General features: G+C 35.7%; 1 protein-coding gene across 1 annotated transcript in view; it reads left to right on the plus strand.

The window, feature by feature from the left end:
* Positions 1 to 363: 363 nt before the first annotated feature.
* Positions 364 to 12,767, plus strand: part of LOC113059475 (t-SNARE domain-containing protein 1-like) — a 58,435-nt gene continuing 46,031 nt past the window's right edge. The window contains exon 1 of the mRNA XM_026228006.1: positions 364 to 430. The gene's annotated coding sequence lies outside the window, so the exon portion shown is untranslated. The remainder of the gene's footprint in view (positions 431 to 12,767) is intronic.

Consider the following 12,767-nt stretch of genomic DNA (forward strand, 5'->3'; position numbering starts at 1 on the left):
AAAAATGAAAAAAATAAAATAAAATAAATAAACACAAAATTTCTAATATAAAAAAAATAAAAGAATGAATAAATAAATAAAGAGATAAAGAAAAATGCACAATGCAATCATTTTTTATTTAAATCATTTAAAATTGAACTAGACTCCCTTAATGGTTAACTAAATAGTTTACATTATTATTGATACTATTTACAGCAATTCCTGTATTTTGAATATATTTTGTCGCAATATTTTCACATTTTCTATTTAGTTATACACATTTTTTCAAATGTAACTCATTCTTTTCACTTTCTATTTCTTCTCCAAACTACACATCCCATAATCCCATTTTTTTAATTCAGGTCACATGATTATAAGCAAGGAGCAGATGGTACAGAGTCATGTGATGTTTTGAGCCGGGTTGAATCTGAGAGGTTCTCCTGCATCTGATGTGAGTGTTAAGTGCTCTCATAAGAAAAAGGGTAATGTATGAAAATTAGCTTTGTTCAGTTGTGACTCTGGTTAAATGGATTGTTTTTTTTCAGCTGAGAATGTGTCAGGTGGAGGTTAGTGTTTAATGATGGAGAGGAGGTAAGAGGAAGGGGGAGGGTAGGCCAGAAAGGATGCTCTCTCGTTACCGTGGCATTCAGAAAGAACACTGTATGTTGGGATAATTGCATGTGATGTAATACATACAAACATAATGTACCATCTGTTATGTGGGCTGAAGAATATTTTTTATGTATGTCTGTGTAAATCCTGAGCTGTGTTATTTGGTTTATGTGAGGGGTCTGGATTTTTTTTTGAGAGCTGCTGTGTATGTTTTTTCTTCTTCTGCTGCACAATCAAATTTTGTAGAATTGTTTGTTTACTGTTCGGCTGACCATTTTTTAAAGTAGATTATCCATAATAAGCCGTTGCTTTCCATTTGGGTATATTTTGTTTTGCAGTGTTGGTCAAGTGAAACGAGCCTTGTGCTTTCACAATGTCTGTTGATGCTAAGCTATGGCTATACTGTACTTTAAACACTTATCTGGATTGTGTGCGATTCAGAAATGAATTGGGAATGAAGTTACTACTCAATTCCTGATTTTGAATGGAATTTGAAATGAAGCAACAAACAGATACTGCCATTTAAATCTGAATTTTCACATTTAAAATCGTTTTAAAAACACAAGTTTTAAAATTCAAAGTTCAAAGAAATTAATTTAACCCCCTTTAATGTACCATTTTTAAACTTTTTTTTTTACAGACATGGATGCTGGCTTGTCAAAATCCTTGGTGTTTAAAGGTTTATAGGCTTTACCTATGTGTGATTTGAATTTAAACTTGTCTTTTCACATACGCTCTTTTTTTTGTACTAATTATGTGATGTTCTCTCTGCTGAGAGCAAATGGGAAACTCATATTTTCAGATGCCTAAGAAGAAAGCCATAATTATTGTATTTTGTGGTCCGCCTCTCTACCACAACAGAATTTTTATTTATATTACAAAATAATAGCTTGTAATACAGTTAAATCACAGCCCTTGCTTCTATCACATTATTTACGTATTGCACACCGAAACAGTTTCACAGCACTTTCCCACATTTTGTGAGGTTTGTTTTGCTTTCACATTGCTAACGTTCATCTACCAAATGATTTACGCTGAATAAATGCCACTGACAGGAAGTTATCTGACGAAAGATGACATGAACAACATAATTCATATGCATTTTTTAAAATCATAGTTTTTAAAAAAGTTATGAATGTCCATCATGAAGGTCCTTCTCAGTAAAGATCCTTCATAACGGACATTTTGCATTGACTAATGTTGAAAAGATAAACAATTCAGCACAACGTTAGTATTTCTACAGCTGCGTTACAAATAAACTAAAGATAATTTAAATCAGTTGTCTAAAGATCAGAAACATCACAAGCTGGCTTTGATAGTTATTTAAAGTAATTTAATTTTCCCAAGAGCATTGCAAGCCAACTAGATAGTAGATCCATTGCTGCCAATGGTCTCTACGATTAACTTATCTCATGATGCTTTTGAGGAATGCAGCCCTGGACTGTGGTTTGCAAATAGTTTTCCTCTATGCTAGACTGACTGCAGTTTTAGTAAAATATAGTCTTTAACATTTCAAAATATACCTCATATGTGTGTCTGTTGCAGATATAGGAAATAAAAGTCATGTCATGAGAGGCTTGATGAGATTTGTAAAGCTTCTCCCCACTTTTTAGATCGTTCCTACGCCTCTGCTGATAAGACTCATCGCAAAATAAGACAGTTTACCCCAGCATAGATCATATTTGTTCAAGTACAATGGATTACATCATACAATCTTATTAAAGCAAAGTTTTTTTTTTTTTTTTTTTTATTCAAGAGAACGATAGAAGACTACAGAAGAGCAATGCATTGCGGGAAATGAACCTAACTCTTATCCCTGTCACGTTGCTTTCTTTCACCACTTTACCTCATCAAACAAAACTGCTCTGGCTTTGCTGTCGGGGCAAGATAATTCACAAAGTCCTACATGGGTTTTAAAGCAACCCTCAAGGCCCTTTTTAGTTCCCAAAGCTGCCAGACATCTCTCTCTGACTTCAATTTTGATAAACTGATGAGATAGCAAAAACCCATGTTCCCTACACCAGTATGATTAAAATGCAATAACAACATCTTGGTCCACATCTCAGGACCACTTTCATGATTACACTCGCTTTTGATTAGATTGAGAAAGCAAGTTGACACAATGGCATCAAAATTAAGAAGCCAATTGTCACAATCTTGAAAAATGGTGCATCGTTGGACATAATTTCCCTGCCAATCTAAAGATTTTGTTGTGCTTGCGACTCGGGTGAGATTTGGTTGTAATTACTTGACTGCATAAGTAACTTGATATCGGCATAATTGGACTGCATTATAGCAGCCGGTTGGGAAAGAGCCGGGCTGAGATTTAATGTGTGTACCCCTGCAGACAAGAGGTTTCACCCAACAAGAGAACAAGCTATGTGCTTTGGAGACGTGTGAGTAATGCATGGACTACAAATAAGTCTTAATTCAACAAATAATTGCTGCAATAAAAAAGTGCTTACAGATAAGCTTTGGGATGCACATAGAAATGATCAGGACCAAAGCAGGGTCATTTTATTTTTTTAAATGTTTTACTTGTGTAGCCAGATATTTAAATAGATCCTTCTAAAAATTCTAATATGTTGGCACAAGAAAGTTGAAATTTGTTTAATACACATAATATTGTTTTCTATTGACACATTTGGTGATTCAGTTTAATGCTCTCTTGCTGAATCAAATGCTAATTTCTTAAAAAAAATATCTTACTTTATATAAGAAGTTTGAGATTGTAGAGAGATTGACTTGTCATTCTCAACTCTTCCATCCAGATCTGAGATTCTCTGGTGGATCTTTTTTCTTTAGGGTTCATGGGAAGTGTATTTCTTACCTGGAATTTGTCTTTTAAATATAATATTTGCTTTTTTGAAATAAAGTTGACGTTACATTGGCAGATGTCTTCAACTGAAACATATGAATAACCATATACTGTAGCTTTTAAAGGTTTATACAGAGTCATGTGAAATGAATTTTCATGTTAATTCATTTAATTTAATTAGGCTTTCCTCATGCAACATTCAAGTTGGGTTGCCAAAAGCTTATTCGATATATGTTCATTGTAAATCTATAGGGGTCAGGAAATGGTTTGTGTGCGGTCACTCAGATGAAATGTAATTTTTGAACCATTCTTATGATGTCAGCCCACATTATGAGGTTGAAAAAGTCAGATCTTATGTTTGCACAAACTCTTAAAAAATTCCCTTATAGACACAGTGCTTCCAGTTGCCTTCACCTTGGCCAGTAACTGAGAGATTTGATTGTTGTCTGCTTCATTTTTGTCGCCTCATTTGATTAGGGGAACCAATTGATTGTATCATCTTAGCTGAGTAATTGATTGTAACTGGTTATTAACCTTTAAGAACTTTATGTCCAGTGTGCTATTATTGCATGAGGACAGGCCTTAATCACTCACAAATGGCAGCCATTAATGAGATTAGTTCCTGGTTCTGCTCTGTAACTTTATTTGTTCCCGGAGGCATTGACAAGGGCATCCAGATGCTGAAGTTTACTTTTCTGTGAATTGATTTCTTCCCTGTTTAACCACATTCTTTGTCACATTGATAAATGTGGGCTTACTGAATGTAAAATACAATAAATATTACTTTTTAAATACAGCGCGATAGCATTTTTGCAATCCAGAATTTTGAGCAATCCTATGAAAGCCAAATCTCATATGATCTCAAAAAGACATTTTCTGGCTTTGATTATAGATGAGATTACAGGATATCTGATATTCAATACCTGCACAGCATGACTATCTGTTCTAGATAGAGCTACTGCACTCTCTGTTTCAGTGTTAATCTGGTGTACATCACTGGTTATTACTTTTTTTTGTTATCTCGTGCTTGAAGTCTACGGTAATATAACGAGAGGCAAAGCCCAAAATAGTTTCTGCACATTATCAGATGGTACATTGAAATGACACACACTTTGACAGGTTATGGAAAATGGGCAAATAATGTGACTCATTGATGGCAGATTTTACCATCTGCCACATTATGTCAGAGAGCCAACAGCGCACGCATGCTTTATATTATCTCATAGCATGAAATAATGAACACCTGCATTTTCTTGCATTTGTTTGCAACTTAAACTTTTCAAAATCATTGTGACTTTTTAGAGACATCTGTAAACGAAGACTACATTAACAACAACAACAACAACAACTAAAGTGCGTTTGGATTACAATGATTTTGGTGTTCATTCTGTATAATGCAGAGCAGAATATTCAAATAATATTTGTATAAGTCTGAAAATGAAATATTCCCTCTTAAATATAATGAATAATGTATTTTGAAGGCAAAAATATAATAACTTTCAAATATTAAGTCAGATGTTCTTTCAGTAAGTTCAAGCTTCATTCGATGAAGGTCCAACTTGTATTGTGTGATTTTTTTTCTAAAATTGCTTTACACATTAGTTGTGTGTATGTTTTTGATTTGCTGAAAATAACCTATTCCTACTATAAGAGTCATATGTTTGTGAAAGTTGCTCCGTTCTTTGCTGATTTACTAAAAACAATTTGCTCATTAGGTATTTTTTCTGAATCTGCCTCTCGGCTTGTGTGGTATGTTTTGGATTCACTAAAACAAATTGGCTCATATTTTTTTGTCATATGTTTATGTTTTTTTTATCATGAATTGGACCATACACTAGTCGCTCAGTGTTTGTTTTTGCGTGCAGTCCTCTATAACAACTTAATAAAAAGGTTTGCTTTCTAATTGTTTATTTGATTTAAAAAAATTTCCCCCTTATTACATTTAATTTAAATCATAATCCTACAACTCAGATTAGAATTAGAATTATTTTGTGTGGGCAGTGCAGGAAATACAGAAATACAGAAATACAAGTACGAATAAACTCACTTTTATTAACCTTTTTTTTTCTATTATGATGACATATTGCTGGACCCGGCCAAGGAGATGTCCTGTGTGTCCTTCCTTATTTTATTTGGGCCAGCTATGCCATGATTATGTTGGATTGTGTGGAAACCTAGGATGTACTGTAGCTGTAGGGGGAAACATATGTGGTGTGAGGAGTGAACCAGAAGGCTGGAACTTGGAGGTCCAGTGTACCATCTGTTTCACTCCCCTTCATGAGCCAGTGAGCTCTTTGAGCTCATATTGATATCAGCTCTCCCAAAATCCAACCCTAAAACAGCTTGTAATCCCAAAGGAGAGGGGAGGGGGGTCATAATCATGTCCAGCAGTGGGGTATAGCACTGACAGACAAACAGCCTTGGGTCCTGTGTAAATGTCTACATACATCACATGCCATCATCTCATTAAATAGGCAGAATGGCATTAGTAGAAACCCAAAGAAGATTTACCACAAGAGCTCATTTTAAACACAAATTGTTGTGTTCTGATGAATACCACACTCACACAGCGCAGAAATCTTTAAGTATGCCAATGTGTTTTACATTGACATATGTGCTTCCACAAATATAAATGAACTAGCATTACTTATTTTTATTCAGAGCAAACATTATGTACATTTTGTCAGAAAATTTGGTCAGTGGTTGCATGCAGTGGGTCTGTGGGGGACATTTTAATGTACAGGTGCATCTCAATACATTTGAATGTTGCGGGAAAAGTTCCTTTATTTCAGTAATTCAACTTAAACTTTGAAACTCATGTATTAAATAAATTCAGATCACACCGACTGAAGTGGTTTAAGTCTTTGGCTCTTTTAATTGTGATGCTTTTGGCTCAAATTTAACAAAAACACACCAATTTACTATCTCAACAAATTAGAATACTTGGTAAAACCAATAAAAAAAGTAAATTTAGTTAATTGTTGGCCTTCTGGAAAGTATGTTTGTAATGCATTAAACCTTCATAATCATCGGGAAGAAGGAGGCAGACAATCAAATGAAAGCTTTAATAATAAAATAAACACAAAACATAAAATAAAGCCCAGACCTGGTCCTTGTCTTGTTTTATATCCTTCCATGTCCTCCGTGGGACTCGAGACCGGTGAGTCGAGCAGGTGTCGCTCATTTCCAATCACTCCACTGGCCTCGCCCCGTTCCCACGGCTCTCGGTCCCGCCCCACTTATCACAATGTTCATTTACTATACATGTACTCAATACTTGGTAGGTTATCCTTTTGCATTAATTACTGCCTCAATTTGACGTGGCATGGAGGTGATCAGTTTGTGGCACTGCTGAGGTGGTATGGAATCCCAGGTTTCGTTGACTGGCCTTCAGCTCATCTGCATTTTTTGGTCTCTTGTTTCTTATTTTCCTCTTGATAATATGCCATAGATTCTCTATGGGGTTCAGGTCTGGTGAGATGGCTGGCCAGTCAAGCACACCAACACCATGGTCATTTAACCAACTTTTGGTGCTTTTGGCAGTGTGGGCAGGTGCCAGATCCTTCTGGAAAATGAAATCAGCATCTTCAAAAAGCTGGTCAGCAGAAGAAAGCATGAAGTGCTCCAAAATTTCTTGGTAAACGGGTGCAGTAACTTTGGTTTTCAAAAACAAAACAAAACAATGGACCAACACCAGCAGATGACATTGCACACCAAATAATCCCAGACTGTGGAAAATTTAAACTGGACTTCAAGCAACTTGGGCTATGAGCTTCTTCACCCTTCCTCCAGACTCTAGGACCTTGGTTTCCAAATGAAATGCAAAACTTGCTCTCATCTGAAAAGAGGACTGTCAATGATTGTCTTCTGGACAACTGTCAGTTCAGCTGTCTTCCCCATGATTGTGTAGCCTAGTGAACCAAAATGAAAGACCATTTTGAAGGTTCAGGAAACCTTTGCAGGTGTTTTGAGTTGATTAGCTGATTGGCATGTCACCATATTATAATATGTTGATATAGTGAATTGGTGTGTGTGTTTCTGTTAAATGTGAGCCAACATCATCACAATTAAAAGAACCAAAGACTTAGAGGGCTTTCACACTGGCAGTTTAGTGTGGAACGGGGCATGGTTCTCATGAACAATCGCTAATGTGAACGCTGTCATCGGACCATGGTGTGCACTGGGACTACCTAGAGAAGGTGGTCGGAGTTCAGTTGCTTCCAAGCTGTGGCGCAGTTCGCGTGAATGTGTAAGCAACACGGACTCGGGTGCGCACTTGTTTAGGAAGTAACACTGTTGATATCATTGTTTCGTCAACACAGGAGAGAGCTGAGGTTGTTTGTACACACTCCTAAAAGTAATTTTTTTTTTTAATTCAAATTAAATAATTACAATAATTAAAATTAATTATTATACTGTGCATAATAGCACCAAAATAGCAAAAAAATTACAACTAGCTCAGTCGCGTTGTGTTCTCCATGTGTTTTCCGTGTGCATTTGCGATGACATAAGGTGACCTCAAACGCACCCGGATTCGATACAACTATTGAGTGTGAAAGCAGACCAACCGCAGCAAACGAGCCCAGTGTAAAAGCCCTCTTAAACTACTTCAGTCTGTGTGCATTGAATTTAATACACAAATTTCACAATTTGAGTTATATTACTGAAATAAAGGAACTTTTCCACGACATTCTAATTTGAGATGCACCTGTCAATCAGCACTGATCAAATTAATAGACAGTAGGTTTTATTAGAATATCTTGTTTTCTGAACAAATTGACCTTATACCAAAGCAACTTTACCAAAAACAAGCATATCTTTTGGATGAATTTAAAAATACTTTTTACATTATATGGATCTATACTATTTATATTAGTGGATAAATTTTATTTAACAATAGTTACTTTTTATCACTTGTTGCATGGAGTTTCAGCCTCTGTTTCCCTTGGACTGCCTGATGGACTATCTGATGTACTGCCACTGGTAGTGTGTAGTCTGCTGTGTTGGAATATGCCAAATAATCTTACATTTGTCACCCAGCTCTGCTTTGGGCTAATATTTGTCCAGACACCGACTCACCATTCAAACTCTCTCTCCCCTCCATTTCTTTTTATAGCTCTTTTGCCAGCTCTTTTCATCTGGTGACTTGTCCTCGTACGCTGTTGGTACACGTTGACCTGTTGAGATTGTTTTAGGTTTCATCCCCACATTCTGATATTTAATTGAAATTAGTATGTTTAGCCCTTAAGCATCACATCAAGTGATACCACATCTCCTCTAATTGATGCCATGTCACAGTGTCTTTATTTTCTAATTTTGACTTTTAACCATAATTTTGACTATAATTGTAAATTGTAAAATATCATAATTTCAGTTCAATTTAAGTTTTACTTTTTATTATAATTTTGATGTCAATTGACTGTCAGAATAATGACTAACTAACTATTCTGGCTATTTCATAATTTAAATTGAATTATCTCATAATTTTGATGTTTTATTTCATAGCTATGGGTTTTTGTTTCATAACTGTGACCTACAGTAGTAAGTTATACTTTCAACTTTATTTTATTTGTATTTGAATAACTTTTTTTTATTACTTTTTTACTTTTAATAACTACTTAATATCAACATTTATTTGCTTATTTTCTTTTTTATTATTATTATTATTTTAGTTTTTCAATTTTTAAGTGGAAACAGGTTTCTTTCTGCGTGAGCCAGTAACAATTTTCATGAGCATTTTTTTTTTTTTTTTTTTTTTTTTTTTGATAGATATTGAAAGCAGGATGTAGTGAGCGTGCAAACATCAAAAGCATTATGCTCCATGTGCTCCGTTTATCTGCTGAGAGAAGCAAAACACCTAAAGGAAGTATTGTTAAGATATAATTAGCTGCTAAGTGCATCTGCATAACAAAGTTCTGTATATGCATCATTTGCACTGCTGTGCCATTTATAAATCTAGAAATGGTCACGAATCATTTTTATGTGTTTTCAAATGTAACATTATGTGTGCAGAGTTTTCCCCATGGTTTTGAGGTTATAGTAGAAGCAATTAATTTTAATAGAATATCACACCTAAAGTCATGTATAAAAGCAGCTGCAAAAGCACAACTGACTGATACAAAGGGGTTTGTGGATAATTTAGATGACGACCATATGCAAATGAGTTGTTGCTTGTGGGCTGCACTCAGATGAGAGCAAATTGGTCTATCTAGAATTTGAAAATTTTCCAGCTAGGATGGCTTTGTCTGCTTTCATTCACAGTGGAAAAAATGCGGAAGGATCCCAGGTGACTTATTTTAAATAAATTATGAGGCAGAATATGTAGATTAGGCCAAATGAAACATAAACAGCAGAGCCAGACTTGCTTTATAACTCATCCAAATGCATTGGGTTGATTGAGAGAAAAAAACATGTGTGACCAGTCCTCTTAGAGCTCTCTTACAAATGACATCATCTTTCTAACAGAAGGTTACACAATTCTTCTCTCACCATGTGGACAGGCTGTGTTTTAAGTGTTGTTGATATACCTGGCCCAGCTGTCTACATATCTTATAAATGTGACAGTATCATCAAAAACATGCCAGCCCATCTTTTCTGAAGCTGTTGGTCTTATACGGAACCAGCTGAAATAAATAAATAAATACAACTCGACATCATCAAGAACTAGGTGCTGCATGCCACAGACACAGATTTCATAGTTCACTGACCTCTTATTATATGTACGTCGTCAGAAAACATGGGTCTCATTCTTTTATAATTGCATCTAGATTTCCTTATCCTTAGTGAATCCGCTTTTAATTTTTTAACAGGTGCATAAACATATACATTTGTTCCTCCCATCATTCTGATGTTGATGAATCCAGATTATTCTTATTGAGAGAGCACATGCTAGCAGGTGGTAATTAGCGCAATACGTGCCCAAACTATATCTGTATAGATGCTTTCCACACAACCTATGTATAGCCATTTGTCACTCTCTGCAAGCATATTATTATACTCTCCAAAGATGCTGTCTTGTCTGAAAGCATGCACACATTTATATCTTTGAGTTAAGCAAGTATGCCATTCACAAAACTGGATAAACACAATAAAAACCTTTTTATCTAGGTCAGTGACTATCTTGTTTATATTTTATGAATGTTTATTAAAATGTCAGTAAGGAAACTCAAATTTTAGATGTCTTCATGTCCCCCAATTATAATAACAACAACAACACAACAACAAAAATAATAAATGTTAGCAAGCCTTATTATTGCTGTAGTTATGAAATGTGGAATTTAGCCATGTGCTTAAAATGGAAGTCTATGAGGAGGATTGGTGGGTTTAGGAGTGGAAGTTCTGTGAAATTTCCCCAAAGGGTTTTTTCTTTAGTACAAGCTTAGTGCAAACTAAGGGACAAGTGAAAATGTTGTTTTGTTTTTATTAGTTAACAACATGTCACAGATACTGTTCATATATGTTGTAAGGTTTACACAAATTATTAGTAGACTAGTTCTTGATATATGAAATCTGAGATCATATGCAGACACACTATTACCATATTATCACTATTTCTTTTTACTTTGCTTTGTGTGCCAAACAATGCTGCTATGAAGATAAGCACCTCTGGCATACAAAAGGCACAGGCTAATAATTTTCTCATTGTACTATTTTCAATGCCATGCATTTCCCAGCCCTCTTGTTAACGTCTGATTACTTGGGAAATAGTGTTGTGCTATCCTTGGATCTCTTAGCAGAATCCTGTTAGGGAATTCTCATCAAGTTACGAGCGTGAGATAGTGGGAGAGATTACATTTAGCTCGCGTCCTCCCCCTCATCATTAACAAGCTTGTTAGAATGGGTGTTTTAATGATGGAATTCCAAACTTGTTTGTTCACCAGCTTGTTTCGGTGGCTTGTTTGGACCAATCATGAATGAAAACATGACCTGGTGTGCTCTGTGAATAACTGTGGAACGGTGAGTCATCAGCTTAGCCACTGCTTTCTTATTTTATCTAAAGGGAGCTTGTTAAGACTCGGAAGATTGTATAAAAGCACCCACCAGTGAAACAAGTTGACAGCCCTCTACTTCCTTTTTGGCTGAGTTTCTATGTCTTGATGTCTAAATGATGCTCATGTCATGTGGTATATGTGTGATATATGGCTGATATGGTGTAAAAATGGTGAATCACTTGCACTAGCTAACATGACTTAGGCAGCTACCTGGCACCCTCATCGATGATGATCAATAGGAGAGGCTGGATGGAGGTTATTTTTGGGCAAAAACTTGGCAATTTATCTCAATAATGAGTTTTACTTATATGTGAAAGGGCAATTGTACTGTCTAAATGTGGGTGGGAGTATGTGGGGGCGAGTGCATGTGTCTTCTGCTTTTGGAACTGAATGTCAACACTATTCGAGCAAAGACTTTTGAAGGGGCAGCTTTAGAGATTGAAGCTTTTAAAATCCCACAAGCAATCCCACTCTTTAGAAGGCTAACAAGAATGCAGAGAGAAAGAGACCAATAACTGTGGAAGAAAATCTATTTCTCACACCGTGTTGCTTAAAATTATGGTTTCAAACTCAAGAGTTAGAACTTCGATCGTTTTATATAAAAAATGGCATCATATACACTCATGTTGCTGCTTTTTTTTATCTAGTGAAAAAAATTGATGTTTCCAAGCTGCACTTGGAAGCTTGGGGGTCACACAAGATACTGTAAGCAAAGATGCACATAATTTTGTCACCCTGAGATGTAATCTTGGATCATTTTTCAGAATAAATAAATGACAAATTATTGATATTTTTGTCTCATTTGTTTGATTGGATTTTCTTTGTCAACTTTTAGGACTTAGGTGTAAAAATCTGATGATCTTTTGGGTTATATTTATGCAGAAATACAGAACATTTGGAAGGGTTCACAAACAAGTATCACTGGGCATGTTTTTGTGACATATCAGGACACAACTTTGTATAATGACATGGGTATGACACAGGTATTACAAGGAGAGGGTGACTTATGAGGACATAAGCCATGTCCCCATTTTATAAAACGCTTATAAATCATACAGAATGAGTTTTTTTTTTGAGAAAGTAAAAATGCACAAAGTTTCCTGTGAGGGTTAGGTTTAGGGGTAGGGTTGGTGAATGGCGATAGAATATACAGTTTCTACAGTATAAAAACCATTACGCCTATGGGATGTCCCCACTTTTCACAAAAACAAACGTGCTTGTGTGTGTGTGTGTATATAAGAGGGGATGACGAACTGCATTCCTGGTTCAGCCCCAGCCCTAATTAAAACTCACCTGTCTGTAGCTTTCTAGTAACCCTTCAGACCTTGATTAGCTTGTTCAGGTGTGATTGATTAGGGCTAACGCAA

This window comes from Carassius auratus, chromosome 41, assembly GCF_003368295.1.
Source record: "Carassius auratus strain Wakin chromosome 41, ASM336829v1, whole genome shotgun sequence".
Lineage (NCBI taxonomy): Eukaryota > Metazoa > Chordata > Actinopteri > Cypriniformes > Cyprinidae > Carassius > Carassius auratus.